At 32.2% G+C, this 9,807-nt stretch overlaps 1 protein-coding gene across 3 annotated transcripts in view; it reads right to left on the reverse strand.

Moving 5' to 3' along the window:
• LOC143196263 (uncharacterized) overlaps positions 1-9,807 on the reverse strand; it is a 66,455-nt gene that overhangs the window by 52,564 nt on the left and 4,084 nt on the right. For 2 of the 3 annotated variants that reach the window (XM_076403925.1, XM_076403923.1), the window contains exon 1: positions 3,080-3,378. The exons of the other annotated variant lie outside the window; for it this stretch is intronic. The gene's annotated coding sequence lies outside the window, so the exon portion shown is untranslated. Of the gene's footprint in view, positions 1-3,079; positions 3,379-9,807 lie in introns of those variants that run through there. 3 annotated transcript variants of the gene reach the window in all.

Consider the following 9,807-nt stretch of genomic DNA (forward strand, 5'->3'; position numbering starts at 1 on the left):
ATCATGTTTTGTTTTTGTAAGTTGGGATATATATTATCAAATATAAAATTCAAGACTCGAAATCGTGAAAGTTTTGGGAATTACTACGAATTACTATGAAACATACTCAAAGATGATTATATATATATATATATATATATATATATATATATATATATATATATATATATATATATATATATATATATATATATATATATATATATATATATATATACTCATGCTTGGGTATTCATTTATTTAAGGAACAGAATACATTGTATTTAATTTACAACCTTGTTTTCTTTCCCGCATCTCAACAAGACTGAAGAAGTAATTTTAAAATGTTCCGAAGATTAATTAAAGAAGATTATTATAATTTAATGTATATAATATTTACGTTTTATAGATATATTTATTTTTATAGATTATAGTTATTCCATTCGTTGAATTAATAAATTTATTTCAGAAATTAAATTGTTTTTTATTTAAATTTTATTGGTAAATTAAACCTGACGTTAGGGCTGTCACGTGCCGTACCTGCGTGACAAACTTTATCAAAGAACCAATCAAAGACCTTCACAGCGAAATGTTTTTTGTTTTTTTACAGGTGCCTACAATGTAGATTTAAATTTACCAATCAAATTAGTTGAATATATTACCCCATCTGGATGTTGGCCAAAGCCAAAGATGTTGTGTTCATATATATTGTTATTTACAGGAATACAGTTGAAGAAATCATGAAAATATTGCCCACCCTATAAAACCAAAATATGTCCAAATCAGGCGATGGTAAAACTACATTGAAGGAAAATGTGATTTTATAACATAAAAAGTATTTGTTATCCCTTAAAAGGTTGTTTGTAAAGTGTCATTAATTAAAAACTTAATTATTTTGAAGGGGTTCATTTACTTGAAACAAATGTATATTGGTTAAGATAGTTATAATTAATATTTTGGCTTAAGGCTCCTTAACCGAGATAATCTTTTCAAGGTGGATGTAAAAAAATACATTAATATAAAATAAAATAATACAGTTTGTAGATCAACAATATGAGCTTGACTTTTTAGACAAGAGATTATCATGCTTGTTTTATTATATTGTTAATAGAACCTTAGGCTGTTTCTTTATCTCCTCGTTTTTACCATAATAAGAGCACAGCAGTAATTTATATATATATATATATATATATATATATATATATATATATATATATATATATATATATATATATATATATATATATATATATATGTATATTAATTTATTGCTGATGTTTTTGAAAGCATTACTTTTTGGTATGTTTTGTTCATTCTAACGTATATCATACAATTTAACCACTTTAATTATCCATTTCACAATTTTTACAAAAACCTTGTAAAAATAATTATAACTTGCCTCAATACATGTTTGTGTTGAACAAGTTGGTAAAATATTAACAGGCACAGATTTTCACCTGAGTTGGTCTGCTTTCAATATCAGGGAACAAAAAGATAGAAACTTTAATATATCTTATTTAAATTGATAGCACTAAAGAAATATGAAAAAGGGAAAAAGCGCTATAGACAAGTCTGATTATATTTTCCATAAGATATCTTATGTTTTCAATTATATTGCAGCCTTTTTATATTCACATTTAATTATTATTTTCTATTCAATTTTTTTTTATACATACATCAAGATGTTTAATGTATTGCCTACCGCAATTTGTAATTTTCTTCTAGAATCAGATAATATTTTCCTTCTCATTTTGTTCTAGTTGAAACGAAACACAACGATGTGTGATTAGTTCGAACACGTAAAGGAATGAGCCTGTCAAAATCGTCCGGTTGTCAGATGTATGGAAAATTCTTGAAAGCAATAGTGATAAGAGGTTATAACTTTAACATATAAACTATCGTGGCTGTATAATTAACTATAGTTTTTAGATGTATTATAACGTTAAAATAAATATATTTGATAACATTTTTGTTCAATTATTTTATTTACATTAGAATTTTGTTTTATGTCAAAGCCAAACTGAACTAAAACTCAGAGTTGATGCGGCAACATTGCCACGTTTTAACGTCAGAAATTCAGATGACGTATGTACAAAATAATTTTGAATAGACAATATTCATTATATACATATATTTTAGCTTTTTGTTATTCTATAATATTTGTATTTATATAGAATTTTATTTTAATAAATTGTTAATAAATAATAAATTGTTAAACAGTAGGACGTGACGTCTGTGGTTAGTCACATGATGCGTATGAAATCCTCAACCAATGAAATGCAGCGAAATGACGTTCTCAGCACCTTCCTGCTTCTTTGTATTAAGTTAACACTCTATATATTACTTTATGTTCAGGACTGTCATGCGATCAGCTCGCCGTCAAGACTTCACGCAGTAAGAATTTGGTTGATCTATTTAGCCATTTATTGTATAAGTATCTGTTATATAATTTATTTTGATTTCTGTGTATTTGTTTAAGATATTATATTGTTTTATTTAAATATAATGTTCATCTTACCCCACCAGTTAAAGTTAGTCCAACATACTATAGATATTTATTTCTCTATTATTTAATTTTATAAAGAATCAGTTAAATTTAATTTTACATCAATAAACTATATTTGCCGGCTTGGTTAACGAGTGGTAAAGACGACACGACTGTCCATCAACTGTTGCGATGGTTTCTGATTGTTTAATATTTGTGATTGTCCTAGACAAGAGTGTAAAATCCTACAAGGAAAATGATCTCAGTCGCACCAGTAACCAGGCTAGGTAAGACCGGATGTCTTCTGGGATCTAAGTTGGTCATTCATGAGTCGGTAGGCTTAATGCCGAGGACCGTGGTTCGGAGCCTTAGTTAAACTATAAGTCTAATCTAGATAAACCCCTAGTTGGTAAAAGGAGACTTTAGATTATATAAAAAATAACTGTAATTAAAAAAAACATAGTGTTACAGTTGAAAGTGCAATGTTATTTATATATTTAAGAGACAGTAAATGAAAACTGTGAACATTTTTAAGGAATATTTAGGCCTAGTTGTTCTGACACATAAATACGATTCACAAACATCATGTACGCGGTATTAACAAGTTGTACTTACGTAAACATCGAACATAACAAGGCCACGCTAGAGCAAGTAGGTCGTGGAACTTAAGTCCGCGGTGATCGCATCACTACTGATATTTAACTTTTTTCTTTATTGTGGCGCAGTATGCTGGTATACGGATTGCGAAAGGTGTGTGAACCCAAACAAACGCTACGATTACCAGTTTGAATGCGAAAAAGAACGAAAGCGTATAACTGCATGCAGACAGAACTACGTCATCAAAAATAAATAGCCTTTCTTCACACACGAACTATATATACTATGTGATACTATGCAGTTAACGGCGGAAAAGCGAATGTGATTTGATTTCTGACTTGTATATATATATAGGGTGTATTAAGGCCAGTTTTATTTGCTTTTATTTTTTAGATATATTTTTTTAAAAATACAAAGACATATATCATTCAAAGAAATCATAAGTCGTTCCGAATAACCATAGTACTTAAAACCCCACCTGGTAGTTCGATATTTGAGAACTTTTAATTTTGGATAGTTAATTTATTTTGGCTTTGAATGGCTTGAACTAGCGTTGGGAACTATCGACTGAAAATCGACTGTTTAGTAATTGACTACTTTTTACTATCGACTGTTTCAGTTGCTATTTTAGGTTCGACTGGTTTTACTACTTGTTACCAGTGACTGTTTGAGTTACTGTTTTCGGTCCGACTGATTTTGTTACTATTTACTATCGACTGTTTTAGTCGTGTACTTTTAGATACTAATTTTGGTTCTACTAGTTTCATTCGACTTACTTTTAACGTTCTGGCTCTGTCACCCTAGCCGTGACCTTGACAAAAATGTACCCAATTTATGTTTACATAGATTTATATGTAATATATATAGTTTTAGGATTTTTTTTGGTAGTTTGCTTGTAAATAACAATATATTGTGTATTAATATAGCAGCATTTTGGAACGATATTTTTCAAGATTGCTAATGTAATGGGGTAAAAAGATTAAAATTGTCAGTTATAAATAGTAAAATACTCTTTTAACCGTTTTTATAGCAATAATATGTAATATTTGGATTACTCTTTCGATTTTTGTGAAAAATATTTCCCTTAAATAATAAATAAAGCATTTAGTTTATTTAAAAGCTCTAATATTAATTGTGCGATCATTTTTAATTATGTCATAGATTAGGTTTTTTTTTCTATGATTAGGTATATGTTTAATTTTTATTTACTATTTATGGTTATTGTACATCTGTAGTTTTTAGGTTTTATTTCAGTTCTATTGTATTGTCTATATTTATTATAGCCTATTATTTAAAAATTACAATTAACATATTAAAATGCGATAAAACATTTGTGGATTATTATTCTATAACATTTGTATAACAGCAATTCTACTTTGTTTAAAAAATAACTTATTAATTGAATGTTAACAGTATTCAGTAATTATTTCTTTTATTATTAATTTATGTGAGTTCATTGCTAATTTGGATAGACTATATAATGAAACAGTTTGTACACTTGTTAAATATAAAAATTTCCATATTACATGCTATTATTCAATATGTTTTATAAATATTAGTAGTATTTAAATATATTTTAATATAATATATTTTACTATATTTTTTTATATCTTGAGGTAAGATATTAGCCACGTTACTCGTACAAATAAATACCGAACATATAGAATATAAAATGTATAGTATTATATTTTTGTTTGGTAGGCATTCTATCAAGTTATCATACAATTTTTCAGCTGTTTATATTTACAGCTCGATTAATAGGGATTACAGAAAGGTCAGCCTCTATTTAGAAATGCCCGCACTGGTATTTAAAATTTTCATTTATCTTTTAGGTCACAGTACAATAAACGTTAAATTATTGTGCTTATACTACATGTAATTATTTATGGTTAAATAAATTACTATCAATGGGAATAAATCTTGAGAGGTTTTTCGTAAATTGAAGATATTATTGTGAAACAGTTTTCATTATTTTTTTAGAGAAATATTATGTTTAATTCTCGACAGGATGAATTGAGAATATCACTCTTGATTTTGGAGTTTTTATTAAGAAAGAGAGGGAAAGAGGGAAATTTTATTTACACTAGCTACCCTTTATAGATTTTTGAACAGCCACCCAATCGAAATTACGCTACTAGTTATATTTTAGATATTATTGCTAATTAAATAGTGGTACCTACACGCCCATCAGTTTTGTCAATAACTGAATGCCACAAAAAATACTTTTAGTACGGGTATCATACCAAATCCCTTTGAAATTAAAGATATGATAACAGAAAGTACAAAAAAGAACGAAAAAAGACTAAAAAAAGTCAGTATAATCGAAAACAACATACATAAACAATATATAAATATACACAAACACCACATAGAAAAATGAGGAAAATTCAAAAGATGGGAAGATGGGAGCCACATCAATTGAATAACAGGTAAATTGAAAATCGAAAAATCGTCGGTGAAATGCTGCTCAAGCGTATTATCGGAAGTTATTTGGTAAAGTAAAACCGGCCAAGAAACCGGTGAAAGCATTTGGATGAATTTCCATTTTCTTGAAAATCATGTCGGTTTTTTTTCTAAAAAAATGGTATTTCAGGACTTTGAATAGACTTTCAGGTGCACCTGCTATATCGAGATATGAAATATATAGTCTGTTCAAAGAAATTTTGTACATATATCATCTAAATTTATGACTCTGAGTTTTAGTTCAGTTTGGCTTTGATATACAACAAAATTCTAATCTAAATAAAATAATTGAACAAAAATGGTATCAAATATAATTTATTTTAACATTATAGTATATCCAGAAACTACAATTAATTATACAGCCACTACAGTTTATAGGTTAGAGTAATAACTGTGTTGGAAAGTTCGTCTGGTCGGTCGGTCGAAATGTGTGGATGTCGATGCGATTGTTTGTCTGAACACTCACTACTATTTTTGGAAGGAATTTGCACGAGAACTAAAAACACTGGTTGAAGAAATACTTGTTTATTTCGATTTAAACTGATACATGTAATCGACAGGATATTAGGTTAGGTAGAGGAAGTACGGTAGCGCTGTGGAAGTGGTACTGTCACAAGGGGCTGGAGAAAAGAAAAGAGAGCCAGACGTCGTTGTGGTGGTCTTTTATAGCCGGAAACCACATGGTACCAATCGACTGGCGTTGCCAACCTTTTAACTTGCTGTAGGTGAATGCGTGGTGGCCTAAAGGGTCGTAGCGGTCGCTACAACTTCTAATCACTATTGTTTTAAATAATTTTGCATACGTCTGACCACCGGACGACTTTGAAAGGCACATTTTTTTACGTGTTCGAACTAATCAGACAGCATTGTATCTCTTTTTAACTAGAATAAAATGAGAAGGAAAATATGCCTATGAAACAATTTTCCAAATTGTGGCAGACAATACATTAAATATCTTGATGGTGTTTGTACAAAAAACTTTGAATATACTATAGATATCTTATTACAATAATAATAATAAAAAATAGCGGGATATTCATCTCGCTCAGGCTGGTCTTAATACAACAGTACATTATTATGCAACTGTATATACAAGATCGGTCACTATATGTGTGCTGCCATCTATTGGATTTACTCTAACTTAGAATTGACTTTCAGATTTAAATGACCAATTCTTTCAGTATCGCCTAAATTACCAAAATTAATGAGTTAAAAAATGAAAAATCTGAATTATTCATACAATATCTAGAACGATATACAATCTGCAATGGATACAATGGTTTATCAATCCGGAATAGCTGTAAAGCTCGTTTCGTTGGTGGAAGTTGCCACCTAAAATTGACAACAGCTTGCTTGAAAGTACTGCTATGAACAACAATTCTCAACTTGACGCGCATATTTAATGTCTGCTTGACTATGAAGCATGTTTTTGTATGTTTTCAGGCAACACAAATTATTATGCTCAGAACCTTGATAAACTGGGGGTACAAGTCGGATATTACAGACTTATCTCACTACATCTTGCGATATCCAAATTTACTAAAAATTGAAATTATATTAAAACCACTTATAAAAATGTTAGATTTCCGGGTTGGTTCGACATCATCCAACAGTCGACCAAAAGGGTACAGTTTAATAGCAAGAAATATGTTTATAATAATAGTGCCTTGTGGTGAATTTACAAGAACCTGATTATTGAACTTAGCACTTGAGGGATGTCGGATTCGTCAGACAGAATCAGCCTTGGGATCTTTCTGAATGGTCGTTTAAATCGGCAAGATGAGATTGATGAAGATGAAAGAAAAGAAGATGTTTTAATATAAAATAATACATTAATATGTATTTCTATGTTACTATACATGCATTCGTTCAGAATAATAGTAATAAATTAAATTGTTGATAATTGTACTGAGTGAAACTACGTGGGTGGTCCGATAAGTATTCAGCCTATAAAAGAAAAACGGAGAAAAGGAAACAACTTCTTAAAAACTGGGGTTTAACAAATACGTTTTCTTGAGGTCTGAAAAGCAGGTGTCCGTGGCGGCGATTACCTCATCAACTTTGGAAACAAAAGGAAGTCGTACGGGGCCAAATCTGGAGAATACAATGGATGAGGGAAGCAATCTTTTCTTCGCCAAATGGAGTCGTTTTTCTGTTTTCTGCGCCGAGTTGGCCCAATAATTTGACATAGTACAGCTCTGTGCGTCGTTTGTCTGTCGTTGTGTGTTCTCTAGGTAGTTGATGTAGATCACACCTTCTGAATCCCAGAAAACGTTTCGACTATTCCTTAGTCTTTGGTGTATATATATATATATATATATATATATATATATATATATATATATATATATATATATATATATATATATATATATATATATATATATATATATATATATATATATGTATATATATATATATATATATATATATATATATATATATATATATATATATATATATATATATATATATGTACTTTACTTAACCTCCATTCCCCCATACATCTGGACCCATAAGCTGTTACGAATCACTTATGATTGAGGACGAGACGGAATTAATAACCACTTATGGCTTTGGAACAAAAGAGAAACTTTATTTACATTTCTGGTCTTTTATACAATTTTGAACAGCTTCGATGTAAGTTACAGCGCTGTCTACTAATTCCTCTTCTTATTTTCTACACCCGCTCTTGTATGGACATAAGTCATATAATAGTTCCGTGCTAACTTTCGAAGAGAACGGTCGTGTCCAGTCCTCAGAGCCTACCTACTCTTCCGAGAAATACCCGCAACTAATTGTTAAACGACTCGTAAGCCGCTTTCATCGCACCTTCACCCAAATATCATAAACGTTTAAAACTTCCAGTACTCTTAACCAAGCAAGAAGACGAGCGGATGCCGCTACAAGGCGCCCTTGCTAAACCCATTCCGGCCCAGCCAGTACATCAACCTCTGAGATACCAAATCAACACATCCCAATAGTTGGAAAATGAAGACCCGAATGACGGATTCACCGTGGTGGGAAAGAGGGGGTCCCATCACCCCGCTACAACCAAGCCGTCTACCCAACTCAGCCAGCAGAAAGCCAACGCTAACTCGCAACCATTCACCTCCGGAAATGTCGTCAGACTAACGTCGATCAAGCCGGTAACTAAGACCGCTACCCAGACAACGGCCGTTAAGAAGACCCAGTCCACTTAGGTAAGTAGCCAGGCCATTAATCCATCAAATACTTCTTTTCTCACAAACTCCAACCCCACTACCTGTGCCAACTCCTTTGGCAAACCCAAAGCCAACCACCGTTATTAAAAAGGAAAGAATGTCACCCATCGTTCTTCGTGACATGAAAAAATATACTGAAGTCCTTCGAATCGCGAAAGATAACTCCATTTAGATTACTGGAACTTTAAGCCGAACTGATGGTACTGGCTTACATGTTCCTGTATCAAACGACTTCCGCAAACTGATCAAGCTTCTCGAAGACCAGAAATATGCGTTTCACTCCTTCCGTCCACCTTCTGAAAGGGCAAAACGAGTCACCATCCGCAACATCCCAACGATTTTAACGGTTGACGAAGCCAAAGAACACCTTATTTCGCAAGGTTTCTACCCATCTCTTCAAAGGTGGAAGTTTAAATCAGGCGAAGCCCGTCCTACAATCCAGGTCGTTGCTTCTAACGAAGAAAGGAACATTATAAAACTCACCAAAATAGGCCTGTCTATCGTGAAAGTTGAAATCAGGCGAAGCAATGGCCAGCCTGTGCATTGTTACAGCTGCCAGATGTTTACTATGATATCCGTTCGTGCACCAAGGTACGCGAGACCACCCAAGTGCAGTAATTGTGGAGATCCACACACAGCTAATTACACAGGGTGTAGCTGCCGACCTGTCCACCGAAATCTTAGACCAATCCAATTCAGACAAACCTCTGGCAATACAAACTTTGCGTGGAGCAACTAGGGGGGGCAGGAAGTTCAAAAGCTGGCCTCCTCTAACCGGGCGGCTCCCGCCAATATCTCAGCCACAATGCAACCTCCTGCACTGGCAACGGGCCATTCAACTACCTTTACACTGCAGCAGATGCTTAGCATCCTGCAGTTCTTTCAATCCTAACAATTCCTTCCAATGTAGCCGCCTAAGCGGCAACCTTTTTTCCCGTCTAGCTTTCAGCAATTGCTTACTCGTCGAAATGGCTACTTCCAAAGTGCTAAAAATCATGTCGTGGAACGCCAACAGCTTACGCGATATAAAAGTGGTGGTGAAACTCGTTCTTTCGTCTT

The sequence above is a fragment of the Rhynchophorus ferrugineus genome, unplaced genomic scaffold, assembly GCF_030347505.1.
Source record: "Rhynchophorus ferrugineus isolate W39M unplaced genomic scaffold, kcgeb_rfMv2 rfM4, whole genome shotgun sequence".
In the NCBI taxonomy this organism is placed as follows: domain Eukaryota; kingdom Metazoa; phylum Arthropoda; class Insecta; order Coleoptera; family Curculionidae; genus Rhynchophorus; species Rhynchophorus ferrugineus.